Below are 18,445 nucleotides of genomic sequence, written 5' to 3'. Positions count from 1 at the left end.
CCAATAAAAACGGGTGTTACCATCTCGGTTACCCGAGGTAGTTCATATCAAATAGGCAATAAAAGAACAAATTAAATAACTTTATTAACTCATTAACCAACACCGAAAACAATACAAAATCCATATCCAGAAATCTATGGCGGAAGTACAAATTAACTAAATAAAATTGTCATCTGAACTAAGTGAGACTAAGCGATGTCGTGCGTCATCCAGCAACCCCAACGATAGCCCACAGAGACCATAAGATCACCTGTAAAGACTCACTGCTCACCATTTGCCGGCAATATCAATGGATCACCGTAGACAAGTAAAAGGAAACAAGAAGACAAGACAACACCACACAAGATTAGTAACTGATACATAACAAACACACATATTTAACAACATAAAATTCAATCCAATATCGATCAACTCAAAACTCCTAGTAACCAGTGTCCGAACCGCAGCCCGGACAAGACTACTCTCTGCAGCCCTGACACGACTACTCTCCGCAGCGAGTAACCTTGCCTGATTACCCATCGCAACAGGTAACCAACCTCTACCGGTCTAGACCGTAGCCTTGCCACCAAAATCCCCGCTCATCGCAACGAGCGAACCCATATCCCCCTTGCAACAGGAGTCATAAGAGGCGATTCATGGGGGTGAAACTGTAATACCCGGATACTTTGGGCCCCATAAAAGTACCTTGGGATGCGTAAAGGGACCCTAGGACTGGAGGAGATCTACTCTGAAGTAATGGATGACCGTAAACTAGACCAAATGTGACCTAGACTAGACCTAGTGGGGCTACAATGAACCGAGTAGAGTGTTTACTTGATCGAGTGGCTGGCACTCGACCGAGTGGACGAGCATTCGACCGAGTAGATGAGCACTCGACCGAGTGAGTTGCACTCGACCGAGTGGACTCGACACTCGACTGAGTGCCACTGAACAGTACCCGATGACACCTAATTCGGGATCTTACCCTATATTTTCCAAATCCTCTCCCTTCTCTCCAAACCATCACAAATACCTCCTAATGGGATTCAAGCTTGGATTAGGGATTATATCATCTTATTCTTCTTTCCTTCCACCTTATAAGTTGAGATCTACAATTTATATCTTTTATGAAACCCTAAATTTTGGGGGTTTTCTTTGGGTTGATTAATTAGAAATTAGTATATATAATATGATTAATTAATAGGTAATAATAAGGACCTTTTTAGTGTATAATACTGCAGAATGTATTGTGATAGTATTATGTGATTTGTATAGGATGAGACGGTTTTATGAGACGGAATTGGGTCGGATTCGGGCAGCTTATGAAGATTGCTAAAAGGTAGGTTTATCCTACTTGGTTTTGATAATGTGCATATTTTTTAGTTAGTCATTTGTCCTTAATTGCATTATATGAACCGTATTGCATATCATTGTGGTGATTGAGGATAGTAGTGAGTCTCATATATCGTCGGAAATGCATTATAACATGATGTTGGCTTATGACGACTCGGGGAGTCGGGATATTTGAAGAATTGATATTCATGGCATGTTTGGAAAGTGTGTCTCATAATTAGTCTTATTTTGATATTTTGTTGTAATACCCCGTAACTTGCGAAACATTTTCTATTTTATTACGTTTTATAAACTATGATTATTATGTATAAGTCTTATGTTTGGTCTTGTACGCTTGTGTCGAGTCCTATAGCCTTGTCTAATGAACCTGTACTCTTTCTCTATCGACATGACAAGATTCTCAATTGACGTAGGTGATATGCATTTATTTTGTAATGATTTCTCCCTCTTCTCTATGCATTTTGGTCCGTTTCTATACGGATTAGCGTGTCTTTTCTTGAATTGCGTGTCCCTATTTCCCATTCTATGGGTTTGCATCTCTTCATGCAAGACTTGAGATGGAAGTGGGCTAAATGAACTAAGAAAGACGGAGTCGAGAGCTAACATGGTGAAGAGAAGAAGAAATGTTGAGAAGGGTTCCCAGTCGGTAGGCCGGAAGCCAACTTTGACCCCTCCACACTTGCCCAAGGAGAAAAATCAAAGGAAATTGTCAGAGAACTCCCAGCTGCGCAGCCTACCGGCAGCCGGGCCACCGGCTGGGAATACTTGACAATTGTTCAGGTATTCCTAGCGGGTGGCCCGGCTGCTGGCAGGGTGCGCGGCTGGGAGTTCTCTGACAATTTCCTTCAATTATTCTCCTTGGGCAAGTGTGGAGGGGTCACAGCTGGCTAACCGACTGCAGGCCTACAGTCTGAGAACCTGTTCTCAACATTTCGTCTTCTTTTCTCCATGTTAACTCTCGACTCCGTCTTTCTTACTTCATTTAGCCCACTTCTGTCTCAAGTCCTGCAAGAAGAGATGCAAACCCATAGAACGAGAAATAGGGATACACTATCAAGCAAAGACACACGAATCCGTATAGAAATGGACCAAAATGTATAGAGAAGAGGGTGAAATCATGACAAAATAAATGCATATCACCTGTGTCGATTGACAATCTTGTCATGCCGATAGACAACAAGTACACCCAACCGGCAGCCGGCCCACCGGCCGTGCTTACCTGATTACTTGGATTTACATCACGACTTACATTAGACTCCCAGCCGGGTAACCTACCGACGACCGACCCACCAGTTGAGACCCACTCTCCGCATTTTTGTCTTTCTTTGTAATTTTCGCCCTAATTTCCTTGAAAACTATAAATATCTCCTCCCTTAATATTTTTGACACATAACCCTAGATCTGAATTTATTTCCCTTTTTATGCAAACATTCTTAAACAAGTTTTAATCTTTCTCTTATCAAACATTAATTACTTAGTAATTTAGCTTAGAATAAGTTCATCTCAATTGTTTACACTCGGTATTAGATTGTAATTTGAAGATTGGTGAAGATTCTTCTTCCATTTAATCAAAGATTGCAACTTTAATTTGTCTCTCATTGGTATAATTCTTCTTCTAGTTTGTTTACCTTTCAATTATTTATATATTCAAGTTTGCTCAATTAGTTTATCTTTACAACATGCTTTCCTTTATTTGTTATATGACAAAGTTTCCGTCTTTTGTGATGTTTGTTGTCACCATGTGTGAGTAGTGCCTTACTAGGATGGAGGGGGATCTTATATAGAGTTATAAGAGTGGATTATGACATAGAGAGACTACAATCCTTGAGTATATGCTTGTTGGTTTTATCATGCGCATAAGGTGTTTATGATAATGCTTGAATGAGAATTTAGGTGTTTGCACTATCTTTTCTACTTGTGTGGTGAGAGCTTGACTAGTACCTAGGAATTACATGACAAAATCGTGGTTGGGTAAATTAAGTGAGGAATTAATCGATATTAAATAAGGTTAGTCTCACATCGAGAGAGATTGGGTCTTTCCTTTGCATTCACTCTTGGCTTTTGTCAATCTATGTGTACTTCATTCTTTATCTATATAAGTGAACCCGAACATCCTAATTTCCTTAATCATTGTCTTTTATCGTTCTAAGTAATTACTCGACTTTCTTTTGCTCTAGTTTTAATTCCATTAGTTAGTTTTAAATCAACTCACCTTCTTAATTTGAGCTAAACTAGTGTCTAGACAAACAATCCTAGAACCATAATAACCGTCCTTTGGGTTCGACCCTCACATACGCACGACAACCTCATACACTTGTGAGAAGTAGATATAAAATTTATCTAACAACGGGGGTGTGAATTATGGTATTGTACGCTTGGTCGATCGACAGGTGTTGGGTGTATCGATCGACAAGAAGGGGATGTCTTGTTGGGTTGTGTTGTGTTGTTGTGTCAAATGGGAGAGGTCTATCGACATAAGCATGTCGATCGAGAATGTTCAACCAATCGATCGATATGGGGGTTAGACGTGGGTTTTGAAACTTGGGTTTTGAACTGTATATTTATTTTACCCTAAATATATATACCCCAAAGTCCCAAACCTCATCATTGTATAACGTTTCATCAATTCAAAAATACAAACACACACAAACACCCCATTTTCAGTTGGAACCGAGTGAAGGGAGAAGAAGGAGAGCATGGGTTTGAACATTAGATCGTTGAAATTTGTATTTCCGTATTCGGCACGGATTCATAGAGGAGCGGTTTTAGACCTTTGCTTATTACCTTGATTGCAGAATTGTTGCAGGTAGGGATAACCTACTCACCCTTGTTATTGCATAAGTGTATATTGTAATTGTATTGTATGAGTATTGAATGAAAGGGGGACAAATTTATAATCGGCTGAAGGCTATCTACCGACATTGTGTATGACTTTCGATCGACGGTCAGTGTGTGGTCGATCGATAGTACTATCGTGAGGTCGTTAGACAAGCAGCAGTGCATGATTGACTAATAAGTTAGGCGAGTTACGATGATTAGTGTTGAATCTTACTTATTATACCATGTTTATAATTATATCATTTGCATTGAATGTATTATTATTATATTGTTATTGAGGCGTGGTGACAGGCAGATGTGCCATTATATATTTGTGTTGTGGGCATGGTGCCAGGGAGTGTGCCAGTGATTTATGATGTGATCGGTACGGTGACAGGGACTGTACCATTGGTACGAGTGATGCCTGCATTTTATATATGGTTTTTACCCTTCATTTGCACGCATTTCTGTGTTATTTATATGACGACTAGCTACAAATGCCTCCAAATAGTCTACTTTGGTCTGTCATGTATTAATTGCAGGAAAGAGCCGGAGAGGAGCATAATCGAGCCTGAACGTGTCTCATTTGCATGCATTTTGGATTAAGAAGAACTGGAGCCCGGAAATTGTCATCTAGGGATGCATGAGGTGGTTTCGGAAGATGTTTTGAGTTCATCCACGCTGATCCATCGCTACTATGCTCGATCGATTAACTTGGCTGTTGAATCTGGTCGATCGAGTACCTTTGAATGTTGAAAGACCTCGATCGGGTACTAGCTTTACTCAATCGAGATGGGTGATTATTGAGTTCCTCGATCGAGTACTTGTGTTACTCGATCGAGAGGTTTGTCATTTATTGTCCTCGATCGAGTAGTTTATTTCTACTCGATCAAGAGGTTTAAACAATTATGCAATCTTTTAGTTAATTCTCGGATATTAAATTTTGTATCTTAGAATAAAAAAGGGAGGGGAAATGACGGTACACTATCTCATCTTCTCTCTTAGCACTTTTCACTCCTTAGACCTAAAACTTCACTGCTTGGAATTTCTTTGTAATTGGTATTCTCGATATCTAATTCATTTATTTTACTATTGTAATTTCATTCTTGTTTTCATCTCTTCTCTTGATTGCTCTTTCTCCTATTTCTTTAGTAACTAATCACCATGTTTAATTTATTTGTTTTTCTTGTTACTATTTCTTCAATATCTATTATGCATAGCTAATCCTCCTATGCTAGGACATAGGGGAGCCATGGTAATTGGGGAGATTAATATTAGGTGAAGAATACTCGGTTAGAATTAGGTTTGTATTGTTAATCACCGCATTTAATAGCAATTAGCTTCTTGAGTTGACGCATTTAGCTAGTTGATCTCTTACGCCTTGACCTAGATCGGAAGATTGGAAGGGGTAAGACCTGCAGTGAACAATAGGACATGCTTATGAGGGCGGAAGCTAACTTAGTAATGTTTTAGGGCGAATAGCAGACCAGAAGACCTTTTCACTACCCTGCGAACTGAGTTTATGCTGACCTTTGACCCCAGATTGGACCTCTAAGAAGCCATGGTGAACCGATTGTCCTAGCTGTTTCTCTCTATCTGTTAATCCCTTTAAAGTTTAGTTGTTGTTCCTCTTTTTCTCTCTTTCTCTTTGTCTCCGCAGTTTAGAATCAAAAGAATTCAAACCCCCAAGAAATGGTTACTTAGACAGACTTAGTTAGCATACATCATTCACATCTCCCTGTGGATTCGATACCCGATTGCCTCTACTACATTTTATAGAAACCGGTTGGTTTTATTTTTGATAGGGTTGTGACAGCCGTGTCAAATTTTGGCGTCGTTGCCGGGGAGATGGCGTTATTTTGTTGCTTATTTTAAGTTTGTCTCTAGTCTCAAGGAATTTATTCCTTGAGACTGTTCTCATAATTCTTTCTAGTGCTGTAGTTGTTTTGCAGGTAATCCGTCCTAGAAAGTACTTACTTTTTACTACGGATGCACGCACCTTTGGAATCCATCCATCTTACATTCAGTTGGTGGAAAGGAATCTTTTCAAGGGGGAAGCTAGTGAGGATCTGGGCAAACATGTGGAGTTGTTCACTGATTACTACTCTACCATTCCTTTCGTTGCTGGGGTGAGACAAGATAGGGTTAAGGAAATCCTTTTTCCTTTTTCTTTGACTGGTAATGCCCGGGATTGGCTGAGAGATCTGGATAGGGGAGCTGCTGAGGTGACTGACTGGAAATCTCTGGCATTGGGCTTTTATAGAAAGTACTTCCCTCCACAATACACCAACGCATAAGGCCAAATCACGAATTTCACGCAATTGGCCACTGAAGATCTAAATGAAGCTTAGGCTAGGTACAAAATGCTAGTTCGTTCTGTACCTCATCATGGTTTCTCACAATGGGTCCTTTGCAACCAATTTTACAATGGGTTGTATGTCGATCAAAGAGCTGTATTGGATGGTGCCGCTAAAGGAAGGTTTCAAAATAATATTGATGACAACATGGGATGACATCTTATTAAGAATATGGCCATTCATGTAGCTGAGTATGGGAATTCCAGAGCAGGAAGGCAAGTGGGCAAAAGCGATGGTGAATCCCTTGTGGCTGAGGTAGCAGTCCTTAATGCTTGGTGTGACGAGACACAGAGCCCGATAACTTTGGGTGAACAAGAACAGGTCCATGCCATGATTGAGCAAGAGGTGATCTGTGGTAGATGTGATGCGGAAGGACATGATCCTATCACTTGTAAGGCAGAAGTGGAGCGAGTCCATGCTTATCAACAATTCAAGCAAGGAATCCCATTCTCTCAATTTTATGAAGATGTAGCCATATCAAGTACTTTTAATCCTGCCAATTCAACGCCGAAGCTAGATGACTCTTCTTCTACAAATATAGAGATAGCGGAACTGAAATCCTTGGTGCTATCTCTGGCACTTCAAGTCCCGAAAAATGCAGAAGAAAATGAAGGTTCTATGAAGAAGTTGCAGGACCAATTCACACAATTTGCATCTGAGCAAATGAACCAAGCAAATCAATTAACTCTCTACGACCCGATTAATGCAATTAATCTTCGAAGTGGTCTTACCTATGATGGACCCAAAATGTCGGAAAATGCTGATTTATCTGTTGATGAAAGTCAGGAAACTGTTTTGGATGAGCAAATTGACGAAGACGCTGCTGATCCTCATCAAAGTCCTCGATCGAGTGAGTTTGGTGCTCGATCGAGTACTTGTGTCACTGAAAGCCCTCGATCGAGCAGTAACGGTAATCGATCGAGAAGTGCCAAAATCGATGACCTCGATCAAGATGTTTATGTTCCTCGATCGAGCAGTTCCCATGAGAAAAGGTCTTGATCGAGTGATAATGTTACTCCATCGAGCACATGAAAAGGCGACGACACTATTTTGAAGTCCAAAAATGTTGATGAATTATCTTCCCCTGATATGCAGATGCCACGTTTAGACAAAGGTAAAGAGAAAGTCGCAGGCCCGCTTACTGTTACCAGAATTTCTTATCCGGGACGTCGGAAAGATGCTAAGGTCGAACGACAGTACGGTAAATTTTTGGATGTGGTCAAGAATCTTCAAGTGACCGTTCCTTTTACCGAGCTAATTACCCAGGTACCTTCTTATGCAAAATTCATGAAAGATATTTTGACGCGTGATGTGACTCATATTTAAGCACATTTAGTCCCCGAATTAACCTCGTTCCTATGCTTTATAGCACATAATGGGGTCATTTACTATCTTTAGTTTCCCATTTTGCATATTCTTTGAGGTTTTGTCCCCTTTTGTAGGAAAGGAGTGCTAACCTTGCATCTATGAAGCGGAATGGAGCTAAATTGATCGCATCTAATGACCAAACATGAAAGAGAAGACAATACTAGGAGGCCAATCAAGGTAGATAATAAAGTAAAATGGGCAATGATGAAAAGATCCTTGCATCCCCGAATTGATCCTTGCGGATTGTGAAGGAGGAATAGAAGAGTAGCTGACTGCTCAGGGATCCGAGCGGATCAGACACGATCCAGGCGTCTCCAATCATCAACATCCGGGCGTCTTGTGCCCAAGACGAGCATCCCGCAGCGCAAAGATCCGAGCGTCTTCCAGGCAATCCGCTCGGATCGTAAGGCAGAGAGCCCGTGCCACAGCTCAAGACGCACGGATCGTGGCAGGACTAGCACATGGATATGCTCATTCCCTTCGAGAAGAGCATTTCCTCAACTTTTCTTAAGGGTATTTATAGTCATTTAAGCCCTTAGTAACCCTAATATTGGTACCTAATCGTTAGTATAAATACCCCTTTGTACTACCTAGGTTAGCATCAAGCTTGAATTAAGTTTTAATGAAGTTGTAATCATCCTTTAATGTTCTCTTAATCCATCCTTAATCTTGTAATCAATTCTTAATCAAGTTATAATACAATATTAATCTTTCCTTAATTTCTCTATTGTTCTTCATTTATTTTTGCTAATTAGAAGATTATTTGGGTTTATTTGGAGGATTGACAACCTTCCATCAATCATCAAGTACTTCTATTATTCTTTGCTTTATTATTTGGAATCATCTTCATAGGTATAATTCTCTCTTAACCTTGTTTAATTATTTTTAATTATTGTTAATCACTTTCATTTATTCATCATGTTTTACCTTGTTAGTATGATTGACAACCTTATTAGCATGTTGAACTTAATAATGAGTGAGTAGTTTCCTTAACAAGGGTTAATGGGGAATTAGAGGAGAATAACATGGGGATTGATTCATGCTTAATCTAATATGTTTTCAAAATTAATTTGCTTGCTTGTTGTGATTTCAACTTATGTACATGTTATGTTTGATGAAATGCGAGCCTATGAATCATTGCAGTTTTTACTCATCACCTATCTTTTCAATCAGACTTTTAAGCTTATACACCAACTCGAGTCTCATTAGACCATACATATAGTTGAATAGGAAGGACTACGTCAACTTGTAGGTGTTGTACAATCTAATCGATTCGGCTCTGAGACCCAAACCTTCTTAGGGATTGTAAGCTTATACACCAACTTGATCACATCACAACAATAAGTGCTTGCATCTAGTAGAGAACATGTTTATATGATCAAATCCCGTGAATCCCCTATGAACCCATGACACCCTAGTACCTTTAATCAATTGTTTACACCTCTTTTTAATCATCTTTCTTGTTTTTCATTACTTTACTTTTATTTTGTTGATTAGTTTAGTTGATCTCCTATCTCAACCTTAATTGTGAAACCCTAAGACACAACCATTTGCAATTGAAAATCATACATCAGTACCCGTCTCTTGGGATCCGACCTTTACTTGCCTCTTTGCTAAGAGTATTTTGTAAAGTTATAAATATTATTTTGGTTGGTAACTTTTGGCGACGAGTTTAAACCAGACCAAAAATGGCGTCGTTGCCGGGGATGGTATTAACTTGATTTGATTTTCATTAATTGTTTTTAGTTGTGTCTTTCTTTACCTTGGAGAAGTCAATCTCCTCAAGGTTGTTCTAATTGTTTTCGAGTTGTTTGATATTTTGCATGTCTAGGAGACCACATGGTAACTTATTACCCATTGATCTTGAAATTGAAAGAACCTTAACCAACAATAGAAGACATGCTAGAGGTACTTTAAGAGGTATTGGAGAGATTGTGGACATTCAACCAAATAACATTGAGTTTACCAACCCTTTTGCAAGAGAAGGAGAGGACAACCCAATACAAAACCCACCACAAAACCAACCCACAATGCCTAAATTCTCATCACATTCCGTACCAACCGGGGAGAACCTACCAAATGGTACTCCTACACCACCACATTTAACCGGTAATTTCATTGCCAAATTCACATTCATACAACTAGTTGAGAGAAGTCAATTTGGAGGGATTCCTAGTGAAGACCCTCACTCACATATGGAGACTTTTTGTGACTATTGTGATGCGATTTCTCAAACCGGAGTTACTCAAGACCACATCCGATGGGTTTTATTTCCTTTTTCTTTGATTGGTACCGCAAAGCAATGGTTGAAAAGTCTAGACAAGACTACTCTTGGTATTTATTCATGGAAGAAGCTACAAGAAATTCTATCCTCCGGAGAAGACTAACATGTTGAGAGCCCAAATCACCTGGTTCAAACAAAGGGATGAGGAGTCATTGTATGAAGCACGGGAGAGATTTAAGGACACTTGTCGTTCTTGTCCACACCATGGACTTAGCGAGTGGTTCCTTGTGCAACAATTTTGGAATGGTCTATATGAATACTCCCAAAACATTCTCAATATGGGATCCAATGGTATGTTTACCGAAGTTGATGACAATCAAACATGGGCCAAAATTAAAGAGATGGCGGTTCATAATTCATAATATAGTAGGCCTCGGAAGGCTACTAGAGGAGGAAATCATGAGGTAGATTACATAACTCAATTGGGTGCTCAACTAAGTGCTCATATTGACACCATCAATTTGAAGTTTGAGAAGGTCATGGCTAAGCTTGATGAATCTTCCAAATCACTCAAATAACATGTTAATGTTATGGTGGCATCGTCCTCAATTCCAAGTGGAGTATGTGAAAGTTGTGGAACTTTGGGACATGACCAAAGTGAATGTAGGGGAACAAGTGAATGCTTTCCAAGCATACAAGAGTGGCACCCCTTATTCCAACTATTACAATGACAATACCAAATTCCATCCCAATCATTCATACAAAAGCCAAAATGTTCAAAACCCTCAACCAACATACACTCCACCTCCAATGAGAAATCAAGCTCAAAGACCCTTTTACAACCAAAGCCAAGGTTATCAAAACCAAACTTCATACAATCAATCTAATGACCAAAGCTTTGATGTTCAAAAAGCGGTCCTCCAAATGCAAAAGAACCAACAAGAATTTTTCACCCAAATTCAAAAAGATAGCCAAGCCAAAGACATCACCATCAACAACATACTAGCCCACACCAAAATGTTGGAAACCCAAATTTCTCAATTAGCATCTTCTAGCTCTCAAAGACAAAAGGGACAGTTACCACCTCAAAGTAATCCCCTAAGACATGAGTCGGTGAGTGCCATCCATTTGAGGAGTGGTACAAGGTATGAAGGGCCAAAGAAGCCAATTGATGAAGACATTGTGGATTCTAGTGACAAGCAAAGAGTTGTGGAGAACTCTAAAGAAGAAGAACTCATCACCCATGAAGTTTTAAAGAAGAAGAATGAAGAAAAGGCTAAAGAAAAAGAGCCTATCGTGATTAGACTTCCATTCCCAAGTCGTCAAGCTAAGCCTAACACTACTACAGATACAGGCTATAACAACGGTTAAAAATCGTTGTTATATAACAAAGCGGACGTTGTTAAAGTGTCTGTTGTTAAAGTGTCCGTTGTTAAAGGTTTCAACAACGGTTGGTTTTTCTAAGAAACCCGTTGTGAAAACTATTAACAACGGTTAAAAACCGTTGTCGTTATGAGACATTCGTTTTGGAAAGTGTGACTAATTTTTGGAGGAAAAGTTATAACGGTTACAATAGAAAAAAACCGTTATTATAACTAAAGACAACGGTTTTTTTTAAATAACCATTGTTGTTGATTTAAAAAAAAAATTATATATTTTTAGATGCATGCATTATTACTGCCCCTTATGCTTCCGATGCATGTATTATTACTGCCAAATCCCTGCATATGAAAGGACACAATATATGGAATGAGAAGGTTTATAAGATTTGAAGCAGGATATGGCACAACTTCCTAAACATATTAATTAAAAAAAAAAACTCAAACGACACATTACTAAGTATAAATTCATTCCACTATCTCAATAACCAATCCATTATATCACTATCTCCACCCTTAAACTCTAAACCCTAAATCTTTAAAACCTAATAAACTCCAAACTTCCTTCAACAATGAATGATACCATTGGTTTTACATGCATTATGATCGAGTACAACAAAAGTTTCATACGCCGCTTGCTGGAAATCGAGAGGAAGTACAAGCTCTTCCTTGAGGGCGCTCGGACCGCACTCAAGGACGCCAAAAAAATGGCTTGGTAGAGCCGCAGATAATGTAGGTATATGACGATATTGCATCTGCGGAACGAAACCTCCAAATAGCAAAGGAGCAGAGGATGAATATCATAGAAGAGAATGCATACCTATATGAACATCTGAGAATTGTATTTTTAGCAATGCAATAAGTTTTTGTATATATATCAATTAATTAAGTTTATGCATTCCTCTCCATTATCTTCTTTGTTTTATTTTATTTAATTTGTTTTACTAATGAACGCAGAAAAACTAATTAAGCGAATAATAATTAAAGAAAGAACAATGATTGAGAAAAACACATGCAAATAAAATAATTAGAGAAAGAACAATAATGACGGAGATGACAAAACTGAAAACCATAAAGCGATAGATATTTACCTGATAATTAGAGAAAGAAAGAGACGATGACAATAACAGTGGCGGAGATGATAAAGCGACGATGAGAAAGAGACGATGAAAAAAAGTGTGGTTGTGTGTTTGTTTTTGTGTTTGTGGTTGTAGCTGATCTGTGTTTGTGTGGTATATATTGTGGTATTTGCTTGAAAGTATTGACAACGGTTATTACACATATAACCGTTGTCATTAGATAATATATTAACAATGGTTCCTTATAAAACCGTTGTTAAAAAGTATTAACAACGGGTTTTAATATAACCGTTGTAATTACTTTTCACTAATTTTGGCGCCAAATTATTAACAACGGTTATAATGTATTACAGAGTAAACTGTTGTTATTAGTTTTTATATTAAGAACGGTGCAAGTTAGACCCGTTGTTAAAACCAATAACAATGGTTAACAACACATAACCGTTGTAATTAAGTTTAGTAAAATTCGCACCATCCATTCTACAACGTCTTATGGTGATTTTCGTGAATAAGCGTTGTTAAAGGGCCGTTGTGGTTGCCTGGATTTTTAGTAGTGTAAGTTTGATGAATAACTTGGAAAGTTCATGGAGATTGTGAAGAACTTAGAAGTCTCAATTCCATTCATGGAATTGATCAATCACATTGCGGCCTATGCGAAATACATGAAAGACATTCTTACCAAGAAGAAATCCATCCGGAAGGTAGAGACTATTGCATTCACTAAAGTGAGTATTACTATTCTACAAGGAAGTTCACCTCTAAAACTCAAAGATCCGGGAAGCTTCTCTATTCCATGCACCATTGGCAACACCACAATCAACAAAGCATTATGTGACCTTGGAGCAAGTGTGAGTGTCATGCCAGACTCGGTGTGTAAAAGGCTAGGAATGGGAGAGCTCAAGTGCACTAACATTACGCTTCAAATGGCGGATCGATCAACGAAGACACCTTTAGGGGTATGGGAGGATGTGCCCGTAATAATTGGCAAGTTCTTCATCCCGGTGGACTTTGTTATCGTTGACATGGAGGAGGATTCCAACATTCCTATAATTTTAGGAAGACCATTATTGCATACCGTGGGAGCGGTGATTGATGTGAAGCATGGAGAGCTCACACTTGAAGTGGGAGATGAGATGATCACTTTTAATCATGATAAGACAATGAGAGCTCCCCGACTACATGAGCCATGTTTCAAGATTGATCATTATACCCGAGAAAGTGATAAGAAGAAGTTGGCATCTCAATGCAAAGATCAAGCTATGGGTAAAGAATCACCACCCATATGGAAGAAGAAAGTGGATACTCTTCAAGATGCTCTATACGGAGAGCAAGAAAATTTCAACAAGAATGAGAGCTTGAATAGCTCACCACCAATCATGACAAGAGAAGAAGAAGGCCTCATTGGCCATGACAACAAGAAAGAGGAGTTGTTTTCATCAAATCATGACACCATAGGGAAGAAAGCTAATGAAGTTTGTGGTTTATGGGATGATGAATTTGAAGGATTAGTCAATCCTTATATTGGTAATGCTATGACTCTAGACCAAGGCCTTGGTGACCATCTTGACTCAAGTCATCACAATGAAGAACACAACGTGCAAAGCTCTATTGAAGATCATTTTAATGAAAATGAACAAGCCTTCGACTACTTCTATAAGGTGTTGAGCAACATCAACAACTCCTTGGCTATGCCCCCTTGACATCTCATTTAAGAATGAGAGTTTGGTTAAGTCCTCCCTAAACCACCATTTGTAAATATTCTAACCCTTAACTTGCATTTTACTTTTTGTATTGCATTTTTGTCGATTTTGGATTTACATTTTGATCAAGATTTTTATCATGAGAGAAAGTGAGGGAGGTACTTTAATGTTTCTTGATGTGTAGTGTTTGGACTAGTGTGGGGATAGCAAATGCCTAGGCTATCCGAGCCTTCGTAGTGCACCCACAATGAAGACTAATGGAATGAAGAAGAAATGATATGGGAAATGAATATCCCCACGGGTGGAACTGAACTCGTAGGTGCTATGCAGGAAGAGATTCGAGCGTTCCCAGAGGGAATCCGCTCGTCATGGGCAAATCCGAGCATCCTGGTTCTAAGACGCTTGTCTTGTAAGTGTTGAAATTGAAAAAATTGGGACTGTTTTACAATCCGAGCAGATTATACACAAGAAGCCCGTCTCTGGTGGAATTCGCTCGTGTCAGAGGAAATCTGCGCGTCTTGACCTGTGCAAAAATTAGCAGTTCCCACTGTCTACAAATCCAAGCGTCCCAAGGGAGAGACGCTCGTCTCCAGCTGAAAGACGCTCGTCTCATGCAGAATCCGCGCGTCTCAGCACGGGTTAGAAACTTCAAAGCTGACTGTCTTATGATCCGAGCGTCTCCTGAAGAATCCGCTCGTCTCCTGCTGCTGAAAGGCTATAACACGGGATTTAAAACCCCTCTTCCCCAATTCATTTCATTCTTTCAAAACACAAACACACATTCAAAACCCTCAATCCCCTCATCAACAAAACATAATTTCCTCAACCAAATACACCCAAATCAAATCCAAACTTCCTCTAAACACAATCAAATTACTCCTTTATCAACAAAAACCCATCAAAACACCAAAACCCTCAAAAAATTGAATCGATTTTCTAGGGTTTCAAGGCAAATTCGAAAAACCCAAAATCGATTAGGGATTCATTGAAGCTTGAGGATACTAGGAGCATTCAAGCAAAACTTTGGTTTGTTGATACATTCTTAACAAGGAGAAGCATTATGGCAAGGACAAAAGGTGAAAACAAGGCGCCCACAAAATCAAATCTTTAAAAGAGGCAACAAGCTCTTCAAGCCTCAAAGGCTATGGTGGTACAACAAGCAAGAGTGGAAATTCAAGAGGTTCCTACCCCTATGGTGGAAGCTACTCCTATTCCGGTTATTGAGCAATTACAAGAATATCCGGAGGTAACTTTCACAACCGATTCTCATAGGAAAGCTTTTATATCTCTTGCTAAGAAAACAATTTTGCCCACCAAGTTTATATGTCAAGATGCTTTAGCCAAATTGGGTGTTCTTGAGAGGACAAAGAAATTCTTCGAGTCTATACGGTTACTTAGACTATTTGACATGGAAGAATTGACTTACCCCTCCCTTACCATGGAATTTATAAGCTCTTTGAAAATCACTAAGGTAGAGGCTCGAAAGAGTGTTGAATTCCGCCTAGAAAACAAGGATAGAAATATGTCTTTGAATGAGTTTGGCGAGGTGTTTGGTCTTAAGGATCATTCTCCTTATGTGAAGAAGCCCTCGAAATATGACCCCGCCCCTCTATGGAAAGCAATCACCGGAAGAAAATTTGAATCCTTCCATGAGTGTCATGCCCTTTATGTCCACCATCCGGGTATAAGGGTATGGCATAAGGTTGTAGGAAATACTCTAATTGCAAGGAAGGGCACTAATCATTACACCGAACTCGACTTCATCTACCTTGAATCAACCATGAATGTCGACAAGAAGTTCACCAATAAATACAATGTACTTCAACTCTTACTTGAAAGGTGGCATATAATTGACCATGGGAAAGATGGGGCGGCCTTTATAGTGAATGGAGGATTAGTAACATGGTTAACCAAACACTTTAACCCAATTGATGCAACATATGCATAGGGAAGCTTATGAGGACCGGGTCAATTCTTACCGGGCCCAATATCCGCCCCTCCTACACTTAGCTAGGAAAGGACTCCTTGATCCATCATGTCCTTTGCCTAGTTGGGCGGATAGGGAAGTGTTCTTTCCTAATGCTCCTAGAGATTCTTGTATGGGTGGTGAGGTTACCAAGGGGAAGGAGATTGTTGTTGAGAGTAAGGAAGAAGATGAAGAAGATGAAGAAGAGGAAGAGGTTCAAAGCTCAAGTGATGATGGTGAAGCCTCCGGGTCCATGGAGGTAGATGATGATGATGATAGTGAGGAAGTTGATGATGATGACGATGGAAGTGATGAGGATGTCGCCATGAGCCACAATTGAGGATTAGCAAGCTTTTTTGAGGACGCCACAATCAATTGTGAGTCTCCTACACCTCCTTTAACTTTGTTCATTTCTATTGTTTACAAATATTTTTATCTTGATCAATTGTTTGAGTCCTAGCAACACTCAAAGGACTCCCACCTCGGTCTCATTGAGGTGTCTTTTATTGTTCCGACCTTGAAAAATCAAAAATGACAAACTAGTTTCATGCATTGCATACTTGTGCATGAACTTTCCCATTTTCTACACTAGAAATAGTGTCTCATTTGGTTTGAGGAAGTTCAAGTACAAGCATTGGGAGTTAATCTAAATTAGCTCTCCAACAAATAAATGCATGCATCATATAGTGTAGTGTAGTTTGCATCACTTGTGTATATGTCATGTAGATTGCATTTTAGTATAGAAATCATGCATTCTCATTTCACTTAATTTCCTATCGTTTTGGCCATTGAGGACAATGCCCATACTAGTGTGGGGATAGAAATTCTAACTTGACTTTTAAATAAAAAAATGATATAAATTGAAAATTTTTGAAAAATACAAAAATATGTTCCTTTATTTCATAAAATCAAAAACCATAAAAAATTGAAAAACCAAAAACATGTTCATTCCTTTATAGCATAGAAATGTATATATTTTGTATATATTTATTTGTTTGTTTGTTTGTCCTTCTTTCACATTGATTGACTACGTCACATCCGAGACATGAGGATTATGAAGACCGCATGGTATGATCTTTTCAATCTTCTTTTTCTTCTCTATGTTAATGACTATGCGGCTTTATTTTGATGCGGTATACACCAATGTGATCTTAGGAATTGCATGTAGATTATATGGCATACTAGTTGGTAGAAGCATATGCGTTAGGATGTATAAATGATAGTTGCATCACGGCATATAGTTGCATTTTAGGAAAAATTTTGTGAAAACATCTATTTGAGAAGCTTGACAAGTATATATAAGGCCCTTGTAGATACTTTTCTTCTTAAGACTTTGCTCATTAGAATACTTGTAAAACACCCTAGGATGTGTCATGTTAGTATCCTTTGACCCATGGATTAAGGCCTAGTCAAGAGTACCTTGTGGTGTGATAACTCCTTGGCTACCGTTTATTTCAAGGTGACCCTTGAAACCATGCAACCATCTTCCACATTCTACCATATTTTGTCAACAAAGGGAATGGGCACAAAAATTGTTCAAATTTGAGTTGAAGCATTGAAATGAAAGTCAAAAAGTTTGAAATTTGCATCAAAGAAAAGAGGAGTACCAAAAATAAGAACTCTTATGCTTCAAATATAAGCACCCTCACTACAAATGGGGTAGTTTTGAAAATGTTTAAAAGAAAATGCAAAAAGTTAAAAGTTGTCAAGTATTAAAATGCCAAACATCAAAGAAATGGCAAAAAGAAAGTGTTCTCAAATGTCAAATGCCACAAGAAATTGGGGGGAATAACAACAATAAAAGCAAACTCCCACATGAAACTTAAAATCTATTGATCCCTTTTCCATCGAATCCACTTTTGTGCATGGTAGAGAGGGGACGACCCTTCTTCTTGTCTAGGCAAGAAGGGAAATTCCATGATCCTCCAGTGTTTCTAATACCATAGGGAGTCTACTCTTGACGAAAACATTTAATGATTGAGGACAAAGGTACCCTAGCTTGACACAACTTGGAGGTGATTTATTGGTATCCTTCTAGGCTTAGTAGTTTGAAGAAACTGTATCTATGATGGAGTGTGTAATCTTAGATTGTTTCCCTTGTAGATAATTTCCGCTACTTAGATGAGGAAGGTGGATATTCATTTTTGTAGATGCATCCATTACTTTCTTTTGTGTGCTTAATGCTTGGATGTGTCGCCATTTAGGCAAGCCCCACCTTGCCTT

Source organism: Silene latifolia, chromosome 2 (assembly GCF_048544455.1).
Source record: "Silene latifolia isolate original U9 population chromosome 2, ASM4854445v1, whole genome shotgun sequence".
NCBI classification, from domain to species: Eukaryota; Viridiplantae; Streptophyta; class Magnoliopsida; order Caryophyllales; family Caryophyllaceae; genus Silene; species Silene latifolia.
The sequence above is the reverse complement of the archived record's forward strand: the minus strand, read 5'-3'. Positions refer to the sequence as shown.